Source organism: Anser anser, assembly GCF_964211835.1.
Source record: "Anser anser genome assembly, contig: HAP1_SCAFFOLD_34, whole genome shotgun sequence".
In the NCBI taxonomy this organism is placed as follows: domain Eukaryota; kingdom Metazoa; phylum Chordata; class Aves; order Anseriformes; family Anatidae; genus Anser; species Anser anser.
Window position 1 is genome coordinate 1,108,214 of NW_028154129.1, and position 23,402 is coordinate 1,131,615.

At 47.3% G+C, this 23,402-nt stretch overlaps 1 long non-coding RNA gene across 1 annotated transcript; it reads right to left on the minus strand.

Annotated features, from left to right (window-relative positions):
* Positions 1-4,528: 4,528 nt before the first annotated feature.
* Positions 4,529-18,378, minus strand: LOC310890710. Its single transcript, XR_014577280.1, has 2 exons — positions 18,185-18,378; positions 4,529-4,697 (listed from the first exon to the last, which is right to left on the minus strand). It is a non-coding gene; the product is annotated as an uncharacterized lncRNA (long non-coding RNA).
* Between the last annotated feature and the right edge of the window lie 5,024 nt (positions 18,379-23,402).

Genomic DNA, 23,402 nt, shown 5'->3' on the forward strand with positions numbered 1-23,402 from the left:
GATTAGTAGGCTGGTTGTTTCGATCAGGATTAGTGCGGGGATTAGGGGTGTAGGGGTACCTTCGGGTAATAGGTGGGCTAAAGAGGCTGATGGTTGGTTTCGTAGGCCTGTTAGTAGTGTGGCGAGCCATAGTGGGAAGGCTAGGGCTATGTTCATAGATAGTTGGGTGGTTGGGGTGAATGTATATGGAAGGAGGCCTAGAAGGTTGATTGTAAGAAGTATGATTATTAGGGATGTAAATATTATGGCTCATTTGTGGCCATTTTTGTTGAGTGGGACTATTAGTTGTTTTGTGATTAGGTGAAGGAGTCATGTTTGGATAGTAGAAAGGCGGTTGTTGATTCATCGGTTGTTTGGGGACGGGAATAGTAGGGCTGGGAAGAGTAGGGATAGTAGGATTAAGGGGATGCCAAATAGATTGGGGCTGGAAAATTGGTCAAAGAAGCTTAGGTTCATGGTCAGGATCATGGTGTGGGTTTGGTAGTGAGGGAGGTCTTATTTGATGGGGGGTTGGTTGTGGTGAAGGCTAGTAGTTTTGGTTGGATGAGGAGTGCTAGGGTTAATCAGGTTATAATTATGATTGAAAATCATGGTGCGCGGTTAAGCTGTGGCATATCATTAAGGAGGGGGAAGTCCCTCTTTGGCTAGCTTAAAAGGCTAGTGCTGTTGCATAGCTTCTTAATGATTAGGATGATGATAGAAGGGACGATCAGGCCTCGAAATGTGGGAGTGGGGTTGATTCTACTACAATGGGTATGTAGCTGTGATTAGCCCCGCAAATTTCTGAGCATTGTCCGTAAAAAATCCCAGGCCGGGTGGTAATGAATGAAGTTTGGTTTAGTCGGCCTGGGATTGCGTCTGTTTTAACTCCGAGCGTTGGGACTGCTCAGGAGTGGAGTACGTCTCCTGCAGTAATGATCACGCGGATGGGGGATTCTATTGGGATAACTACGCGGTGGTCAACTTCTAGCAGTCGGAAGTGGCCGTTGGGTAAGTCTGGGGTGGGCACTATGTAGGAGTCGAATGATAGGTCTTTGAAGTCTGTGTATTCGTAGCTTCAGTATCATTGGTGGCCGATGGCTTTTAGGGTGAGGTCTGGTTCGTCGATTTCGTCCATTATGTAGAGGATTTGTAGGGATGGGAGGGCGAGGAGTACCAGGACGATAGCAGGTAGGATTGTCCAGATCAGCTCTACTTCTTGGGCGTCTACAGCATTGGACGAGAGTTTTTCTGTTAGTATGTGGGCTAAAAGGTAGAGAACTAGGCTGCAGATAGCTAGGGCAACGATTAGGGCGTGGTCGTGGAATTCAACGAGTTCTTCTATGATGGGTGATGAGGCGTCTTGGAATCCTAGTTGGGAGTGGTTGGCCACATGAGATGTACAGGATTTTTACCTGTGATTTAGTCTTGACAAGGCTATGTAATTGGTTTACTAACGTCTCATAAGAAAGAAGCATGAGCGGTTAATGCAGTTGGCTTGAAACCAGCATGTGAGGGTTCGATTCCTTCCTTTCTTGTACTTGGACGAAGGCCGGTTCCTCGAAAGTATGGTATGGGGGAGGGCAGCCGTGGATTCATTCAACGTTTGTGGTAGTTAGTTCTGGTTATAGGACTTTTCGTTTGGCCGAAAAGGCTTCTCAGATGATGAATATTAGTATGATTACGGCTACTATTGAGATTAGGGAGCCGATGGAGGAAATGGTGTTTCATAGTGTGTAGGCGTCGGGATAGTCCGAGTATCGTCGGGGTATTCCTGCTAGGCCTAGGAAGTGCTGGGGGAAGAACGTTAGGTTTACTCCTGTAAATATTACCCCGAAGTGGGCTTTTGCTCATGTTTGGTGTAGGGTAAACCCAGTGAGTAGTGGGAATCAGTGAGTAAATCCTGCTAGAATGGCAAAGACGGCGCCTATGGATAGGACGTAGTGGAAGTGGGCAACTACGTAGTACGTGTCGTGCAGGGCGATGTCTAGGGAAGAGTTTGCAAGAACGATTCCTGTTAATCCTCCGATGGTAAATAGGAAGATAAATCCTAGAGCTCATAGTATTGGGGGGGTCTCATTTGATTGTTCCTCCGTGCAGGGTGGCTAGTCAGCTAAATACTTTGATTCCGGTAGGGATGGCAATGATTATAGTGGCTGATGTAAAGTAGGCTCGGGTATCAACGTCTATTCCTACTGTAAACATGTGGTGAGCTCAGACGATGAATCCTAGGAAGCCGATGGATAGTATGGCTCAGACTATTCCCATGTAGCCGAAGGGTTCCTTTTTGCCTGAGTAGTACGTGACTACGTGTGAGATGATTCCAAACCCCGGTAGGATCAGAATATAGACTTCTGGGTGTCCGAAGAATCAGAATAGGTGTTGGTACAGGATTGGGTCTCCTCCTCCAGCGGGGTCGAAGAATGTGGTGTTTAGGTTTCGATCAGTTAGTAATATTGTAATACCGGCGGCGAGTACGGGGAGTGATAGAAGGAGTAGGATGGCGGTAATTAGTACGGATCAGACAAATAGTGGGGTTTGGTATTGTGAGAGTGCGGGGGGTTTTATGTTGATGGCTGTGGTGATAAAGTTGATGGCCCCAAGGATGGAGGAGATACCGGCTAAGTGGAGTGAGAAGATAGCCAGGTCTACTGAAGCTCCGGCGTGGGCAAGGTCACCTGCTAGGGGAGGGTAGACAGTTCAGCCTGTGCCGGCGCCAGCTTCTACAGTGGATGAGGCTAGTAGGAGGAGGAATGATGGGGGGAGGAGTCAAAAGCTTATGTTGTTTATTCGCGGGAATGCTATGTCGGGGGCACCGATTATGAGGGGGACTAATCAGTTGCCGAATCCTCCGATCATGATGGGTATGACTATAAAGAAGCTTATTACAAAGGCGTGAGCGGTAACGATTACATTGTAAATTTGGTCGTCGCCTAGGAGAGTTCCTGGTTGTCCTAGTTCTGCGCGGATTAATAGGCTGAGTGCGGTGCCGACTATTCCTGCTCATGCCCCGAAGATGAGGTACAGGGTGCCAATATCCTTATGGTTAGTGGAAAATAGTCATCGGTTGATGAAGGTGACGGGTAAGATGGCTGAGTGTTGAAGCGTTAGGCTGTAGTCCTTTTTACAGAGGTTTAATTCCTCTTCTTATCGGCTCTGTAGTGAAATTCATGTTGAGTTGCAAGCTCATCGATGCGCACTAGGGTGCGTCAGGGTCTTTGTAGGCAGAAGCCAATTGGTTTAGGCATTTAGCTGTTAACTAGAGTTTTGTGGGATCGAAGCCCATCTGTCTAGGGAGGCTTTAGCTTAATTAAAGCGTCTGACTTGCATTCAGAAGATACAGGTTAATATTCTGTAAGTCTTAATGTGCAGAAACTAAGAGGGTTTAACTCTTATTTAAGGCTTTGAAGGCCTTCGGTTTGGGGTGTTATCCTAAGTTTCTAGACAATGGCATGTATTATTGGGGACAGGGGAAGTAAGAGGATTGATAGTGAGGCAAGGACCGCAGTAGGTGTGCTTGGGGCTTTGCTAGTGTATCATTGTTTTATGTGGTTAGAGGAGTTGGGGGGAAGGGTAATTGTTGAGTGGTATGCGAGGCGTAGGTAGAAGAAGAGGCTGAGCAGTGATAGCATGGCAATTGCCATGGCTGCTGGTGTTATTTCCTGTTTAGTTAGTTCTTGGATGATAAGTCACTTTGGTATAAAGCCTGTTAATGGGGGGAGGCCTGCTAGGGATAAAAGTACTAGTATTAGGGTGGCGTTTAGCACTGGGGTTTTTGTTCATGAGGTTGTGATCATGGATAGGTTAAGGGCTTTGATTTTGTTAAGGGCTAGGAATACGGCTGATGTTATGATTGTGTATAGGTAGAAGGTAAGTAAGGCCAATTTGGGGCTGTAAACTAGGATGATGGCGATTCAGCCTAAGTGGGAGATGGACGAGAAGGCTAGGATTTTGCGTGTTTGTGTTTGGTTCAGTCCTATTCAGCCTCCTAGTGCTGTTGAGGCTAGGGCCATGGCGGTGAGTAGAGCTGGGTCGAGGGATTTGGATGTTAGTAGGAGCAGGGTTAGTGGGGGGAATTTTATGAGGGTCGAGAGTAGCAGGGCTGTTATTAGTGGCGATCCTTGTAGTACTTCTGGGAATCAGAAGTGAAATGGCACTAGGCCCAGTTTAATAGCGATTGCTGCTGTCAGTAGTAGACAGGAGGTTGGGTGGTTTATTTGTGTGATGTCTCATTGGCCGGTGACTCAGGCATTGGTTATGCTAGAGAATAGGACCAGGGCGGAAGCAGCTGCTTGGGTTAGGAAGTATTTCGTTGCGGCTTCTACTGCTCGTGGGTGGTGGGATTTGGCAATTAGGGGAATGATGGCTAGTGCGTTGATCTCCAGTCCTGTCCAGGCCAGAACTCAGTGGTTGCTGGAAATTGTGATTGTGGTGCCCAAGATGAGGCTGAAGGTTATGATTGGGGTCGCGTAAGGGTTCATTAGTAGAGGAGGGGGTTAAACCATCATTTTCGGGGTATGGGCCCGATAGCTTGATTAGCTGACTCTACTAGAAAATAATATAAGGGAAGTATGGAGAATTTTGATTTCTCTTGTGTGGGTTCAATTCCTACTTTTCTAAGGTCAACAGGAAATGAGAGGGCTGTTATACCTCTATGTTCACTTTATCATAGTGACCCTTTGTAGTTCAGGCACATTTCCTTATGTAAGGAGGTAGGCCTGCATAGCAGATAGGTATGCTGATGTGTCAGAGGCACAGAGCTAGTGTGAGGGGTAGGAAGTTTTTTCATAGTAGGTGCATTAGTTGGTCATATCGGAATCGTGGGTATGAAGCTCGGACCCATAAGAAACCAGAAGATAGTAGGAGGACTTTTGTGGCTAGGATGACGGGGAATAGTTCTGTGGGTGGCCCTAGGGCGCTTGGGTTTAGGAATATGATGGCTGTAAGTGTATTTATTAGCATAATGTTCGCATATTCAGCTAGGAAGAATAAGGCGAAGGGTCCTGCGGCGTATTCAACGTTAAACCCTGAGACTAGCTCAGATTCACCCTCTGTGAGGTCAAAAGGAGCTCGGTTTGTCTCTGCTAGGGTGGATACGTATCATATTATTGCTAGGGGTCATGAGGAGAAAATGAAGTATAGAGGCTCCTGTGCGACGGCAAAGGAGCTGAGTGTGTAGCTTCCGCTTAGTATGATTATTGATAGCAGGATTATGGCCAGTGTCACTTCGTATGAAATGGTCTGTGCTACTGCCCGTAGGGCTCCGATTAGTGCGTATTTTGAGTTCGAGGCTCAGCCTGATCATAGGACTGAGTAGACGGCTAGGCTTGACATGGCTATTAGGAAGAGAACTCCGAGGTTTAGATCTGCTAGGGGAAATGGGAGTGGTAGTGGTGCTCAAGTGGTGAGGGCTAGGACAAGGGCTAGTATTGGTATCAGAATGAATAGAAGTGGGGAAGAGGTAGAGGGTCGGATGGGCTCTTTGGTAAATAGTTTCAGTCCGTCCGCAAATGGTTGAAGTAGGCCAAAAGGCCCGACAACGTTAGGGCCTTTGCGGGATTGTATGTAGCTTAGGATTTTCCGTTCTACTAGGGTTAGGAAGGCTACGGCAATCAGGATTGGGATGATGTATAGGAGGGATATAACGAGGCAGCTTAGTGTTGTTATTTGAATCATGGGTGAAGCTAGGGAGAGGATTTGAACCTCTGGGGAAAGGGCTTAAGCCTTCTGCACTTGCCGGGCTCTGCCACTCTAGCTGGTCCTTTTCTAGGATTGAAAGTGGTGGGGGAAGGCCCTCTTCACGGTTTAGTTGGTTTCACTGCTTAGAGGGGGGGGGCGTGCTTGTGGTATTGGCCCCACTTTCCCGGTCCTTTCGTACTGGGGAGAGTGTGTCATAGATAGAAACCGACCTGGATTGCTCCGGTCTGAACTCAGATCACGTAGGACTGTTAATCGTTGAACAAACGAACCCTTAATAGCGGCTGCACCATTAGGATGTCCTGATCCAACATCGAGGTCGTAAACCCCCCTGTCGATATGGGCTCTTGAGGGGGATTGCGCTGTTATCCCTGGGGTAGCTTGGTCCATTAATCAATTATATTGGGTCTGGTCACTGTTAGCACTTTGAGGGGTAGCTCTAGGTAAAGAGGTATGGTCTTGTTTTTGGAGGATTTGTTCTCCTCCAAGGTCGCCCCAACCGAAAAATATCGACCAGGCTCTGCGATGGTAGTGGCCCCAGTGGGGTTGATTGAGGATTCGCGGTGGTCGTTGATTTTTAAGTTCCACAGGGTCTTCTCGTCTTATGTTCACATCCCCGCTTTTGCACGGGGAGATCAATTTCACTGATTATCTGTGAGAGACAGTTAAGACCTCGTTTAGCCATTCATACAAGTCTCGATTTATGGGACAATTGATTGCGCTATCTTTGCACGGTTAGGATACCGCGGCCGTTAAACCTAAGTCACCGGGCAGGCATCACCTTCAATACTTGTTTAATTTGCTGAAGGCTATGTTTTTGGTAAACAGTCGGGCCTTATTAATTTGCCGAGTTCCTTTCACAGATTTTAATCGCTCTTATAGGCGCTCCTGAGTCGGGTTAACAGGGTTAGTTAATACGTGGTCTTGTAGGGGTTTTTGTATCTGTCTAGGTCTGTTAATAATGTTTCTATGTAAGCTTGCGCCGTTAGAGGGGTGTGGCCCTGTACATGAGTGGCCTAGGATGATTCCTAGGATTGTTATGAGGATGGCAGCGGTTTTGGTGATAAGGGGTATGGTTATTGGGGGGGTTTTGGTTGGTGTGATGAAAGAGGTAATGATTATTCCTGCTGTAATGCTGCCTAGGGCGAGTCGGGTTAGGGGGGCGGTGATTAGTGGGTTGTTTTCGTTTATTGATACTATTGGGGGGATTCGGGTTTGTCCAGCTTGGACTAGGATGGTTATGCGGATGCTGTAGGTTGCGGTGAATGCTGTGGCTATAAGGGTTAGGAGTAGGGCTCAAGTATTTAGGTATGATGTGTTTAAGCTTTCGATGATGAGGTCTTTTGAGTAGAATCCGGCTAGGAATGGGGTTCCTATCAGCGCCAGGTTTCCGATGGTTAGGCAGGAAGTAGTGACTGGGAGTATTTTCTGTAGGCCTCCTATCTTTCGGATATCTTGTTCTCCGTTTAGGTTGTGGATGATAGACCCTGAGCATAGGAATAGTATGGCTTTAAAGAAGGCATGGGTTGAGATGTGTAGGAAGGCTAGTTGTGGGAGGTTTAGTCCGATAGTGACTATTATTAGTCCTAGTTGGCTGGATGTTGAGAAAGCAATGATTTTTTTGATGTCATTTTGGGTTAGGGCGCATGTGGCAGCGAATAGGGTTGATAGAGCACCTAGGCATAGGCAGGCAGTTAGGGCTGTCTGGTTGGTGGCTAGCAGGGGGTGCATGCGGATGAGCAGGAAGATTCCGGCTACTACTATGGTACTGGAGTGCAGTAGGGCTGATACTGGGGTGGGGCCTTCTATTGCTGCGGGCAGTCATGGGTGGAGTCCAAATTGGGCGGATTTTCCTGCGGCTGCGAGGATTAATCCTATGAGGGGGAGGATTGGGGTTTGGTGGGGGTGTACGGCTTGTTGGATCTCTCAGGTGTTGAATGTTGAAGCTAGTCATGCTATGCTCAGGGTCAGTCCGACGTCTCCGATTCGGTTGTAGATTACGGCTTGTAGGGCGGCGGTGTTGGCATCTGCTCGGCCTTGTCATCAGCCGATGAGAAGGAAGGACATGATTCCTACTCCTTCCCAGCCTACGAATAGGAGGAATATGTTGTTTGCGGTTGTTAGGAGGAGTATGGCGACTAGGAATGTCAGTAGGTAGGTGAAAAATTTTGTTACGTATGGCTCTGAGGCCATGTATCATATGGCGAATTGTAGGATTGATCATGTTACAAATAGGGCGATTGGAAGAAATGTTATTGAGTATTGGTCTATTTTTAGGCTCAGGGGGATTTTAAAGTTTATAATGAATTTTCACTCCCAGTGGCAGGTGACAGATTCTACTCCCGAGTAGATGAATGCGGTTGTAGGGGCTAGGCTAATTAGGAATGCGGTTTTAACAGCGCGGGTGGTGGCTTGTGGGGTGTTTTTAAAGTTTTTAAATAGAAATGGCAGGATGATTGGGGTTAGGAGGATTGTCAGCGTGAGTAGTGTGAGGGAGTTGATTAGTAGTGTGGGGTTCACTACTTTTACTTGGATTTGCACCAAGATGGGTGGTTCCTAAGACCAGTGGATTGCTGTTATCCTTTAAAAGTAAGGGGGCTGAGGTTTTAGGCTCAGATGTAAGAGTTAGCAGCTCTTGTTGGTTAAACCCTCCCCTCGGCAGGTAAGAAGGTTTGAACTTCTATTCTTAGAATCACAGTCTAATGTTTGGTTTAAACTATACTTGCATGAGGGGATTCCGGAGATCAGTTCGGGTTTGAGGATTAGGAGGAATATTGGGATAATGTGGAGTGTTATGAGCAGGTGTTCTCGCGTGGTTGAGTTTTGCATAGATGTGATGTGGGAGGGGATTGAGCCTCGTTGGGTCATTAGTAGTATGAATAAGGTGTAGGAGGCGGTTAGTAGGGTTGCGATTCCTGTTAGGATGATCGTGAAGGCAGATCAGTTGAATAAGGTGATTATAATGGTTAGCTCTGCTATGAGGTTTGTTGTTGGGGGTAAGGCTATGTTTGTTAGATTGGCCAGCAATCATCAGGTAGCTATGAGTGGTAGGAGAGGTTGTAGGCCTCGTGTGAGTAGTAGAATTCGGCTGTGCGTACGTTCATAGTTTGTGTTGGCTAGGCAGAATAGTATGGAGGAAGTTAGTCCATGGGAAATTATTAGGATCATTGCCCCTGAGAATGATCAGTGGGTTTGGATTATTCCTGCGGCGATAACTAGGCCTATGTGGCTAACGGATGAATAAGCGATTAGTGATTTTAGGTCTGTCTGTCGTAGGCAGATTGAGCTAGTCATTAGGGCGCCTCATAGGGCCAGGGTTAGGAAGGGGTAGTGCAGGAGGTTGGACAGTGGGCCCATAAATAGAGTGACTCGTATAATTCCGTATCCTCCTAGCTTTAGTAGTAGGGCGGCGAGGAGTATTGAGCCTGCGATGGGTGCTTCTACGTGGGCTTTTGGCAGTCAGAGGTGTAGGCCGTATAGTGGGGCTTTTACTATGAATGCTATGAGCAGTGCTAGACCTGATAGTATTCCTGTCCATGAGGTGGATAGGGTTGGGTGGGTTAGTTGTAGGGTTGGCAGGTGCAGGGTGCCAATTTTCACGTATAGGTGTATGATTGTGATTAGCAGGGGTAGAGAGCTTACTGGCGTGTAGAATAGCAGGTAGATGCCAGCGCTTAGGCGTTCTGGTTGGTTCCCCCATCGGGTGATTAAGATTAGGGTGGGAATGAGGGTTGCTTCAAATGAGATGTAAAATAGTGCTAGTTCTGTGGTGGAAAAGGCTAGTAGGATGAATGGCTGGACTGCGACTAAGGTTGAGATAAAGATTCGTTTGCGTTGTAGGGGTTCTTGTTGCAGGTGGTTTTGGCTTGCTATGATTATGAGTGGGAGTAGTCAGCAGGATAGTACTAGGAGGGGGGATGAGATTTGGTCAATTCCTGTTCAGTTGGATAAAAATTTGTAGGGGTAGTAGGTTGGGATTAATCACTGTAGGCTTAGGGCAGCGATTAGGAGGCTGTATAAGGTGGTGTTAGTCCATAGAAATTTTGGTGGAGACAGCAGGGCTGTTGGAAGAAGTATGATTGTGGGTAGGATGATTTTTAGCATTGCAGGAGGTTTAGGTTGTGTAGATGGTCGGAGCCATGTGTGCGGGTGGAGGCTACTAGGATGGCCAGGCCTGTGCCCGCCTCACACGCTGAGAAGGTTAGCATGAGAATTGGTACCATGGTGAATGAGGAGACTTGGTTTTCGATGGATCATATTGATAGGCCTACGAATATCGATAATATTATGCTTTCAAGGCATAGTAGGGCGGATACTAGGTGGGTTCGGTGGAAGGCTAGTCCTAGTCCGCTGAAAATGAAGGCTGAGTAGAAGCTTAAATGTAGGGGCGACATAAGAAAGTTACAGGGTTGGCTGTAATCTGCTGGGTCGAAACCAGCTATCTTTTTGGTTAGACTAACTTTCTGTTATTCTGCTCATTCTAGGCCCCCTTGAATTCACTCGTAGGCCAGTCCGAGTGTTAGGAGAAGGAGGATCACTACAGTTCAGGTGAGGGTCATTAGGGGGGATTGGAGTTGGACGGCTCATGGCAGGGGGAGTAGGAGGGCGATTTCTAGGTCGAATAGGACGAACAGGATGGCTACTGAGGAAGAATCGGACTGAGAATGGTAATCGAGCAGATCCAAGTGGGTCGAATCCACATTCGTACGGTGAGAGTTTCTCTGAGTCGGGGTTTATTTGGGCGAGTCAGAAGTTTAATGCGGTTAGGGCGGCGCTTAGGATTGATGATAGGGCGAATATGAACATGAGTGCGTTCATTGCTCTCCTCTGGGTTTATACCAGATTCTAGAGATTGGAAGTCAATTGTAATTAATATACTAGAAGAGCAAGATCCTCATCAGTAGATGGTTATGTAGAGGAATAGTCAGATGACGTCTACGAAGTGTCAGTATCAGGCTGCTGCCTCGAATCCGAAGTGGTGGTCTGATGTAAAGTGGAACTTGATCAGTCGGAAGAGGCAGACGGTCAGGAAGGAGGATCCGATGATTACGTGGAGTCCGTGGAATCCAGTGGCAACGAAGAAGGTAGATCCGTAGACGCTATCGGCGATTGAGAATGGGGCTTCGTGGTATTCTATTGCTTGTAGGGCTGTGAAGTAGAATCCCAGGAGGATCGTTAGGGTTAGGGCGTGGATGGCGTGTTTTCGGTTTCCTTCTGTGATGCTGTGATGGGCTCACGTTACGGTAACGCCTGAGGCTAGTAGGATGGCTGTGTTTAGTAGGGGGACTTCTATCGGGTTGAGTGGTTTAATTCCTGTTGGGGGTCATTGGCCTCCTAGTTCTGGGGTTGGGGCCAGGCTCGAGTGGAAGAACGCTCAGAAGAACCCTAAGAAGAAGAATGCTTCGGATGTGATGAAAAGGATTATGCCGTATCGTAGGCCTTTTTGGACTGTGGGAGTGTGATGGCCTTGGAAGGTGCTTTCTCGTACAATGTCTCGTCATCATTGGAGTATTACTAGGAGTATTGAGATGAGGCCTAGGGTTAGTAGTATGGATGAGTTGTAGTGGAATCACATGATTAATCCTGAGGTTGTGAGTAGGGCGGCGGCTGCCCCGAAGATTGGTCAAGGGCTTGGGTCAACTATGTGGTATGAGTGTGCTTGGTGTGCCATTAGATGTTTTCTTGTAAGTATAGGCTTAGAAGGAGCACGAAGACGTAGGCCTGGATTATGGCTACTGCTACTTCTAGGATGGTTAGGAGTAGTAGGATGATTATTGTTAGGATGGATACTGCAGGAAGGGTGGGTATTAATGCAATGGAGGCTGTAGAGATGAGTTGGATGAGTAAGTGTCCTGCTGTAAGGTTGGCTGTAAGGCGGACTCCGAGGGCTAGGGGGCGGATTAGTAGGCTGGTTGTTTCGATCAGGATTAGTGCGGGGATTAGGGGTGTAGGGGTACCTTCGGGTAATAGGTGGGCTAAAGAGGCTGATGGTTGGTTTCGTAGGCCTGTTAGTAGTGTGGCGAGCCATAGTGGGAAGGCTAGGGCTATGTTCATAGATAGTTGGGTGGTTGGGGTGAATGTATATGGAAGGAGGCCTAGAAGGTTGATTGTAAGAAGTATGATTATTAGGGATGTAAATATTATGGCTCATTTGTGGCCATTTTTGTTGAGTGGGACTATTAGTTGTTTTGTGATTAGGTGAAGGAGTCATGTTTGGATAGTAGAAAGGCGGTTGTTGATTCATCGGTTGTTTGGGGACGGGAATAGTAGGGCTGGGAAGAGTAGGGATAGTAGGATTAAGGGGATGCCAAATAGATTGGGGCTGGAAAATTGGTCAAAGAAGCTTAGGTTCATGGTCAGGATCATGGTGTGGGTTTGGTAGTGAGGGAGGTCTTATTTGATGGGGGGTTGGTTGTGGTGAAGGCTAGTAGTTTTGGTTGGATGAGGAGTGCTAGGGTTAATCAGGTTATAATTATGATTGAAAATCATGGTGCGGGGTTAAGCTGTGGCATATCATTAAGGAGGGGGAAGTCCCTCTTTGGCTAGCTTAAAAGGCTAGTGCTGTTGCATAGCTTCTTAATGATTAGGATGATGATAGAAGGGACGATCAGGCCTCGAAATGTGGGAGTGGGGTTGATTCTACTACAATGGGTATGTAGCTGTGATTAGCCCCGCAAATTTCTGAGCATTGTCCGTAAAAAATCCCAGGCCGGGTGGTAATGAATGAAGTTTGGTTTAGTCGGCCTGGGATTGCGTCTGTTTTAACTCCGAGCGTTGGGACTGCTCAGGAGTGGAGTACGTCTCCTGCAGTAATGATCACGCGGATGGGGGATTCTATTGGGATAACTACGCGGTGGTCAACTTCTAGCAGTCGGAAGTGGCCGTTGGGTAAGTCTGGGGTGGGCACTATGTAGGAGTCGAATGATAGGTCTTTGAAGTCTGTGTATTCGTAGCTTCAGTATCATTGGTGGCCGATGGCTTTTAGGGTGAGGTCTGGTTCGTCGATTTCGTCCATTATGTAGAGGATTTGTAGGGATGGGAGGGCGAGGAGTACCAGGACGATAGCAGGTAGGATTGTCCAGATCAGCTCTACTTCTTGGGCGTCTACAGCATTGGACGAGAGTTTTTCTGTTAGTATGTGGGCTAAAAGGTAGAGAACTAGGCTGCAGATAGCTAGGGCAACGATTAGGGCGTGGTCGTGGAATTCAACGAGTTCTATGATGGGTGATGAGGCGTCTTGGAATCCTAGTTGGGAGTGGTTGGCCACATGAGATGTACAGGATTTTTACCTGTGATTTAGTCTTGACAAGGCTATGTAATTGGTTTACTAACGTCTCATAAGAAAGAAGCATGAGCGGTTAATGCAGTTGGCTTGAAACCAGCATGTGAGGGTTCGATTCCTTCCTTTCTTGTACTTGGACGAAGGCCGGTTCCTCGAAAGTATGGTATGGGGGAGGGCAGCCGTGGATTCATTCAACGTTTGTGGTAGTTAGTTCTGGTTGTAGGACTTTTCGTTTGGCCGAAAAGGCTTCTCAGATGATGAATATTAGTATGATTACGGCTACTATTGAGATTAGGGAGCCGATGGAGGAAATGGTGTTTCATAGTGTGTAGGCGTCGGGATAGTCCGAGTATCGTCGGGGTATTCCTGCTAGGCCTAGGAAGTGCTGGGGGAAGAACGTTAGGTTTACTCCTGTAAATATTACCCCGAAGTGGGCTTTTGCTCATGTTTGGTGTAGGGTAAACCCAGTGAGTAGTGGGAATCAGTGAGTAAATCCTGCTAGAATGGCAAAGACGGCGCCTATGGATAGGACGTAGTGGAAGTGGGCAACTACGTAGTACGTGTCGTGCAGGGCGATGTCTAGGGAAGAGTTTGCAAGAACGATTCCTGTTAATCCTCCGATGGTAAATAGGAAGATAAATCCTAGAGCTCATAGTATTGGGGGGGTCTCATTTGATTGTTCCTCCGTGCAGGGTGGCTAGTCAGCTAAATACTTTGATTCCGGTAGGGATGGCAATGATTATAGTGGCTGATGTAAAGTAGGCTCGGGTATCAACGTCTATTCCTACTGTAAACATGTGGTGAGCTCAGACGATGAATCCTAGGAAGCCGATGGATAGTATGGCTCAGACTATTCCCATGTAGCCGAAGGGCTCCTTTTTGCCTGAGTAGTACGTGACTACGTGTGAGATGATTCCGAACCCCGGTAGGATCAGAATATAGACTTCTGGGTGTCCGAAGAATCAGAATAGGTGTTGGTACAGGATTGGGTCTCCTCCTCCAGCGGGGTCGAAGAATGTGGTGTTTAGGTTTCGATCAGTTAGTAATATTGTAATACCGGCGGCGAGTACGGGGAGTGATAGAAGGAGTAGGATGGCGGTAATTAGTACGGATCAGACAAATAGTGTCCACTTCCACTACGTCCTATCCATAGGCGCCGTCTTTGCCATTCTAGCAGGATTTACTCACTGATTCCCACTACTCACTGGGTTTACCCTACACCAAACATGAGCAAAAGCCCACTTCGGGGTAATATTTACAGGAGTAAACCTAACGTTCTTCCCCCAGCACTTCCTAGGCCTAGCAGGAATACCCCGACGATACTCGGACTATCCCGACGCCTACACACTATGAAACACCATTTCCTCCTAGTCCTAGGACTTAGAGAAACTCCAGTACTAAAAATAGTAAACACAAGCAATAATTTCATATACTTCACTCTCACTCACCACTCAACTATCAGCTAACCACACCCCCGTCCACATAGCTTAACACAAAGCATGGCACTGAAGTTGCCAAGATGGCATAAAACATGCCTGCGGACAAAAGACTTAGTCCTAACCTTACGGTTGGTTTTTGCTAAATATATACATGCAAGTATCCGCGCCCCAGTGTAAACGCCCTCGACCACCTACCCCCATACAGGCCTTGAGGAGCGGGTATCAGGCACACCCAAGTAGTAGCCCAAGACGCCTCGCTAAGCCACGCCCCCACGGGTATTCAGCAGTAATTAACATTAAGCAATGAGTGCAAACTTGACTTAGTTATAGCAACAGCCTAACTTCAAGGGTTGGTAAATCTTGTGCCAGCCACCGCGGTCATACAAGAAACCCAAATCAACCGTCCTATTGACACGGCGTAAAGAGTGGTAAAATGCCTATCCTAGCTAACTAAGATCAAAATGCAACTGAGCTGTCATAAGCCCAAGATGCACCTAAACACACCATTAAGATGATCTTAGGAACTAACGACTGATTTAAACCCACGAAAGCCAGGGCCCAAACTGGGATTAGATACCCCACTATGCCTGGCCCTAAATCTTGATACTTACTTTACCGAAGTATCCGCCAGAGAACTACGAGCACAAACGCTTAAAACTCTAAGGACTTGGCGGTGCCCCAAACCCACCTAGAGGAGCCTGTTCTACAATCGATAATCCCCGATTAACCCAACCACCCCTTGCCAACACAGCCTACATACCGCCGTTGCCAGCCCACCTCGAATGAGAGCACAACAGTGGACACAATAGCACCCCGCTAATAAGACAGGTCAAGGTATAGCCTATGGAGTGGAAGAAATGGGCTACATTCCCTATTCATAGGGCACACGGAAAGAAGCGTGAAACCACTTCTGGAAGGCGGATTTAGCAGTAAAGTGGGACAATAGAGCCTACTTTAAGCCGGCCCTGGGGCACGTACATACCGCCCGTCACCCTCCTCAAAAGCCACATCCCACATAACTAATACCATAAATACGCTGAAGATGAGGTAAGTCGTAACAAGGTAAGTGTACCGGAAGGTGTACTTAGAATATCAAGACGTAGCTATAACACCAAAGCACTCAGCTTACACCTGAAAGATATCTACTAGACCGGATCGTCTTGAAGCCCCCCCTCTAGCTCAACCACACAAATAGTACACCAAAACTAAAGAATTTACTAAACTAATCAAACTAAAGCATTTTACAGTCTTAGTATAGGCGATAGAAAAGACACTTAGACGCGATAGAGACCCCAGTACCGTAAGGGAAAGATGAAATAGCAGTGAAACAATCAAAGCGACAGACAGCAAAGATCAACCCTTGTACCTTTTGCATCATGGTTTAGCGAGAACAACCAAGCAAAGTGAACTAAAGTTTGCCCCCCCGAAACCCAAGCGAGCTACTTTCAAGCAGTTAAAGAGAGCGAACCCGTCTCTGTTGCAAAAGAGTGGGATGACTTGTCAGTAGAGGTGAAAAGCCAACCGAGCTGGGTGATAGCTGGTTACCTGTGAAACGAATCTAAGTTCCCCCTTAATCCTCCCTACCGGACATCCTGAACCCTAATGAGATGATTAAGAGCTATTTAATGGAGGGACAGCTCCATTAAAAAAGGACACAACCTCGACTAGCGGATAATTCTTACTACTGATCCTACCGTGGGCCCTAAAGCAGCCATCAAAAAAGAGTGCGTCAAAGCTCCACCACCTAAAAATACCAAAATAAGATGATTCCCTTATCACAAACAGGTCAACCTATGAATATAGGAGAATTAATGCTAAAATAAGTAACTCAGGGCCACACCCCTCTAACGGCGCAAGCTTACATAGAAACATTATTAACAGACCTAGACAGATACAAAAACCCCTACAAGACCACGTATTAACTAACCCTGTTAACCCGACTCAGGAGCGCCTATAAGAGCGATTAAAATCTGTGAAAGGAACTCGGCAAATTAATAAGGCCCGACTGTTTACCAAAAACATAGCCTTCAGCAAATTAAACAAGTATTGAAGGTGATGCCTGCCCGGTGACTTAGGTTTAACGGCCGCGGTATCCTAACCGTGCAAAGGTAGCGCAATCAATTGTCCCATAAATCGAGACTTGTATGAATGGCTAAACGAGGTCTTAACTGTCTCTCACAGATAATCAGTGAAATTGATCTCCCCGTGCAAAAGCGGGGATGTGAACATAAGACGAGAAGACCCTGTGGAACTTAAAAATCAACGACCACCGCGAATCCTCAATCAACCCCACTGGGGCCACTACCATCGCAGAGCCTGGTCGATATTTTTCGGTTGGGGCGACCTTGGAGGAGAACAAATCCTCCAAAAACAAGACCATACCTCTTTACCTAGAGCTACCCCTCAAAGTGCTAACAGTGACCAGACCCAATATAATTGATTAATGGACCAAGCTACCCCAGGGATAACAGCGCAATCCCCCTCAAGAGCCCATATCGACAGGGGGGTTTACGACCTCGATGTTGGATCAGGACATCCTAATGGTGCAGCCGCTATTAAGGGTTCGTTTGTTCAACGATTAACAGTCCTACGTGATCTGAGTTCAGACCGGAGCAATCCAGGTCGGTTTCTATCTATGACACACTCTCCCCAGTACGAAAGGACCGGGAAAGTGGGGCCAATACCACAAGCACGCCCCCCCCCTCTAAGCAGTGAAACCAACTAAACCGTGAAGAGGGCCTTCCCCCACCACTTTCAATCCTAGAAAAGGACCAGCTAGAGTGGCAGAGCCCGGCAAGTGCAGAAGGCTTAAGCCCTTTCCCCAGAGGTTCAAATCCTCTCCCTAGCTTCACCCATGATTCAAATAACAACACTAAGCTGCCTCGTTATATCCCTCCTATACATCATCCCAATCCTGATTGCCGTAGCCTTCCTAACCCTAGTAGAACGGAAAATCCTAAGCTACATACAATCCCGCAAAGGCCCTAACGTTGTCGGGCCTTTTGGCCTACTTCAACCATTTGCGGACGGACTGAAACTATTTACCAAAGAGCCCATCCGACCCTCTACCTCTTCCCCACTTCTATTCATTCTGATACCAATACTAGCCCTTGTCCTAGCCCTCACCACTTGAGCACCACTACCACTCCCATTTCCCCTAGCAGATCTAAACCTCGGAGTTCTCTTCCTAATAGCCATGTCAAGCCTAGCCGTCTACTCAGTCCTATGATCAGGCTGAGCCTCGAACTCAAAATACGCACTAATCGGAGCCCTACGGGCAGTAGCACAGACCATTTCATACGAAGTGACACTGGCCATAATCCTGCTATCAATAATCATACTAAGCGGAAGCTACACACTCAGCTCCTTTGCCGTCGCACAGGAGCCTCTATACTTCATTTTCTCCTCATGACCCCTAGCAATAATATGATACGTATCCACCCTAGCAGAGACAAACCGAGCTCCTTTTGACCTCACAGAGGGTGAATCTGAGCTAGTCTCAGGGTTTAACGTTGAATACGCCGCAGGACCCTTCGCCTTATTCTTCCTAGCTGAATATGCGAACATTATGCTAATAAATACACTTACAGCCATCATATTCCTAAACCCAAGCGCCCTAGGGCCACCCACAGAACTATTCCCCGTCATCCTAGCCACAAAAGTCCTCCTACTATCTTCTGGTTTCTTATGGGTCCGAGCTTCATACCCACGATTCCGATATGACCAACTAATGCACCTACTATGAAAAAACTTCCTACCCCTCACACTAGCTCTGTGCCTCTGACACATCAGCATACCTATCTGCTATGCAGGCCTACCTCCTTACATAAGGAAATGTGCCTGAACTACAAAGGGTCACTATGATAAAGTGAACATAGAGGTATAACAGCCCTCTCATTTCCTGTTGACCTTAGAAAAGTAGGAATTGAACCCACACAAGAGAAATCAAAATTCTCCATACTTCCCTTATATTATTTTCTAGTAGAGTCAGCTAATCAAGCTATCGGGCCCATACCCCGAAAATGATGGTTTAACCCCCTCCTCTACTAATGAACCCTTACGCGACCCCAATCATAACCTTCAGCCTCATCTTGGGCACCACAATCACAATTTCCAGCAACCACTGAGTTCTGGCCTGGACAGGACTGGAGATCAACACACTAGCCATCATTCCCCTAATTGCCAAATCCCACCACCCATGAGCAGTAGAAGCCGCAACAAAATACTTCCTAACCCAAGCAGCTGCTTCCGCCCTGGTCCTATTCTCTAGCATAACTAATGCCTGAGTCACTGGCCAATGAGACATCACACAAATAAACCACCCAACCTCCTGTCTACTACTGACAGCAGCAATCGCTATTAAACTGGGCCTAGTGCCATTTCACTTCTGATTCCCAGAAGTACTACAAGGATCGCCACTAATAACAGCCCTGCTACTCTCGACCCTCATAAAATTCCCCCCACTAACCCTGCTCCTACTAACATCCAAATCCCTCGACCCAGCTCTACTCACCGCCATGGCCCTAGCCTCAACAGCACTAGGAGGCTGAATAGGACTGAACCAAACACAAACACGCAAAATCCTAGCCTTCTCGTCCATCTCCCACTTAGGCTGAATCGCCATCATCCTAGTTTACAGCCCCAAATTGGCCTTACTTACCTTCTACCTATACTAGGATGGCCTCTAGCAGGATTTACTCACTGATTCCCACTACTCACTGGGTTTACCCTACACCAAACATGAGCAAAAGCCCACTTCGGGGTAATATTTACAGGAGTAAACCTAACGTTCTTCCCCCAGCACTTCCTAGGCCTAGCAGGAATACCCCGACGATACTCGGACTATCCCGACGCCTACACACTATGAAACACCATTTCCTCCATCGGCTCCCTAATCTCAATAGTAGCCGTAATCATACTAATATTCATCATCTGAGAAGCCTTTCCGGCCAAACGAAAAGTCCTACAACCAGAACTAACTACCACAAACGTTGAATGAATCCACGGCTGCCCTCCCCCATACCATACTTTCGAGGAACCGGCCTTCGTCCAAGTACAAGAAAGGAAGGAATCGAACCCTCACATGCTGGTTTCAAGCCAACTGCATTAACCGCTCATGCTTCTTTCTTATGAGACGTTAGTAAACCAATTACATAGCCTTGTCAAGACTAAATCACAGGTAAAAATCCTGTACATCTCATGTGGCCAACCACTCCCAACTAGGATTCCAAGACGCCTCATCACCCATCATAGAAGAACTCGTTGAATTCCACGACCACGCCCTAATCGTTGCCCTAGCTATCTGCAGCCTAGTTCTCTACCTTTTAGCCCACATACTAACAGAAAAACTCTCGTCCAATGCTGTAGACGCCCAAGAAGTAGAGCTGATCTGGACAATCCTACCTGCTATCGTCCTGGTACTCCTCGCCCTCCCATCCCTACAAATCCTCTACATAATGGACAAAATCGATGAACCAGACCTCACCCTAAAAGCCATCGGCCACCAATGATACTGAAGCTACGAATACACAGACTTCAAAGACCTATCATTCGACTCCTACATAGTGCCCACCCCAGACTTACCCAACGGCCACTTCCGACTGCTAGAAGTTGACCACCGCGTAGTTATCCCAATAGAATCCCCCATCCGCGTGATCATTACTGCAGGAGACGTACTCCACTCCTGAGCAGTCCCAACGCTCGGAGTTAAAACAGACGCAATCCCAGGCCGACTAAACCAAACTTCATTCATTACCACCCGGCCTGGGATTTTTTACGGACAATGCTCAGAAATTTGCGGGGCTAATCACAGCTACATACCCATTGTAGTAGAATCAACCCCACTCCCACATTTCGAGGCCTGATCGTCCCTTCTATCATCATCCTAATCATTAAGAAGCTATGCAACAGCACTAGCCTTTTAAGCTAGCCAAAGAGGGACTTCCCCCTCCTTAATGATATGCCACAGCTTAACCCCGCACCATGATTTTCAATCATAATTATAACCTGATTAACCCTAGCACTCCTCATCCAACCAAAACTACTAGCCTTCACCACAACCAACCCCCCATCAAATAAGACCTCCCTCACTACCAAACCCACACCATGATCCTGACCATGAACCTAAGCTTCTTTGACCAATTTTCCAGCCCCAATCTATTTGGCATCCCCTTAATCCTACTATCCCTACTCTTCCCAGCCCTACTATTCCCGTCCCCAAACAACCGATGAATCAACAACCGCCTTTCTACTATCCAAACATGACTCCTTCACCTAATCACAAAACAACTAATAGTCCCGCTCAACAAAAATGGCCACAAATGAGCCATAATATTTACATCCCTAATAATCATACTTCTTACAATCAACCTTCTAGGCCTCCTTCCATATACATTCACCCCAACCACCCAACTATCTATGAACATAGCCCTAGCCTTCCCACTATGGCTCGCCACACTACTAACAGGCCTACGAAACCAACCATCAGCCTCTTTAGCCCACCTATTACCCGAAGGTACCCCTACACCCCTAATCCCCGCACTAATCCTGATCGAAACAACCAGCCTACTAATCCGCCCCCTAGCCCTCGGAGTCCGCCTTACAGCCAACCTTACAGCAGGACACTTACTCATCCAACTCATCTCTACAGCCTCCATTGCATTAATACCCACCCTTCCTGCAGTATCCATCCTAACAATAATCATCCTACTACTCCTAACCATCCTAGAAGTAGCAGTAGCCATAATCCAGGCCTACGTCTTCGTGCTCCTTCTAAGCCTATACTTACAAGAAAACATCTAATGGCACACCAAGCACACTCATACCACATAGTTGACCCAAGCCCTTGACCAATCTTCGGGGCAGCCGCCGCCCTACTCACAACCTCAGGATTAATCATGTGATTCCACTACAACTCATCCATACTACTAACCCTAGGCCTCATCTCAATACTCCTAGTAATACTCCAATGATGACGAGACATTGTACGAGAAAGCACCTTCCAAGGCCATCACACTCCCACAGTCCAAAAAGGCCTACGATACGGCATAATCCTTTTCATCACATCCGAAGCATTCTTCTTCTTAGGGTTCTTCTGAGCGTTCTTCCACTCGAGCCTGGCCCCAACCCCAGAACTAGGAGGCCAATGACCCCCAACAGGAATTAAACCACTCAACCCGATAGAAGTCCCCCTACTAAACACAGCCATCCTACTAGCCTCAGGCGTTACCGTAACGTGAGCCCATCACAGCATCACAGAAGGAAACCGAAAACACGCCATCCACGCCCTAACCCTAACGATCCTCCTGGGATTCTACTTCACAGCCCTACAAGCAATAGAATACCACGAAGCCCCATTCTCAATCGCCGATAGCGTCTACGGATCTACCTTCTTCGTTGCCACTGGATTCCACGGACTCCACGTAATCATCGGATCCTCCTTCCTGACCGTCTGCCTCTTCCGACTGATCAAGTTCCACTTTACATCAGACCACCACTTCGGATTCGAGGCAGCAGCCTGATACTGACACTTCGTAGACGTCATCTGACTATTCCTCTACATAACCATCTACTGATGAGGATCTTGCTCTTCTAGTATATTAATTACAATTGACTTCCAATCTCTAGAATCTGGTATAAACCCAGAGGAGAGCAATGAACGCACTCATGTTCATATTCGCCCTATCATCAATCCTAAGCGCCGCCCTAACCGCATTAAACTTCTGACTCGCCCAAATAAACCCCGACTCAGAGAAACTCTCACCGTACGAATGTGGATTCGACCCACTTGGATCTGCTCGATTACCATTCTCAGTCCGATTCTTCCTCAGTAGCCATCCTGTTCGTCCTATTCGACCTAGAAATCGCCCTCCTACTCCCCCTGCCATGAGCCGTCCAACTCCAATCCCCCCTAATGACCCTCACCTGAACTGTAGTGATCCTCCTTCTCCTAACACTCGGACTGGCCTACGAGTGAATTCAAGGGGGCCTAGAATGAGCAGAATAACAGAAAGTTAGTCTAACCAAAAAGATAGCTGGTTTCGACCCAGCAGATTACAGCCAACCCTGTAACTTTCTTATGTCGCCCCTACATTTAAGCTTCTACTCAGCCTTCATTTTCAGCGGACTAGGACTAGCCTTCCACCGAACCCACCTAGTATCCGCCCTACTATGCCTTGAAAGCATAATATTATCGATATTCGTAGGCCTATCAATATGATCCATCGAAAACCAAGTCTCCTCATTCACCATGGTACCAATTCTCATGCTAACCTTCTCAGCGTGTGAGGCGGGCACAGGCCTGGCCATCCTAGTAGCCTCCACCCGCACACATGGCTCCGACCATCTACACAACCTAAACCTCCTGCAATGCTAAAAATCATCCTACCCACAATCATACTTCTTCCAACAGCCCTGCTGTCTCCACCAAAATTTCTATGGACTAACACCACCTTATACAGCCTCCTAATCGCTGCCCTAAGCCTACAGTGATTAATCCCAACCTACTACCCCTACAAATTTTTATCCAACTGAACAGGAATTGACCAAATCTCATCCCCCCTCCTAGTACTATCCTGCTGACTACTCCCACTCATAATCATAGCAAGCCAAAACCACCTGCAACAAGAACCCCTACAACGCAAACGAATCTTTATCTCAACCTTAGTCGCAGTCCAGCCATTCATCCTACTAGCCTTTTCCACCACAGAACTAGCACTATTTTACATCTCATTTGAAGCAACCCTCATTCCCACCCTAATCTTAATCACCCGATGGGGGAACCAACCAGAACGCCTAAGCGCTGGCATCTACCTGCTATTCTACACGCCAGTAAGCTCTCTACCCCTGCTAATCACAATCATACACCTATACGTGAAAATTGGCACCCTGCACCTGCCAACCCTACAACTAACCCACCCAACCCTATCCACCTCATGGACAGGAATACTATCAGGTCTAGCACTGCTCATAGCATTCATAGTAAAAGCCCCACTATACGGCCTACA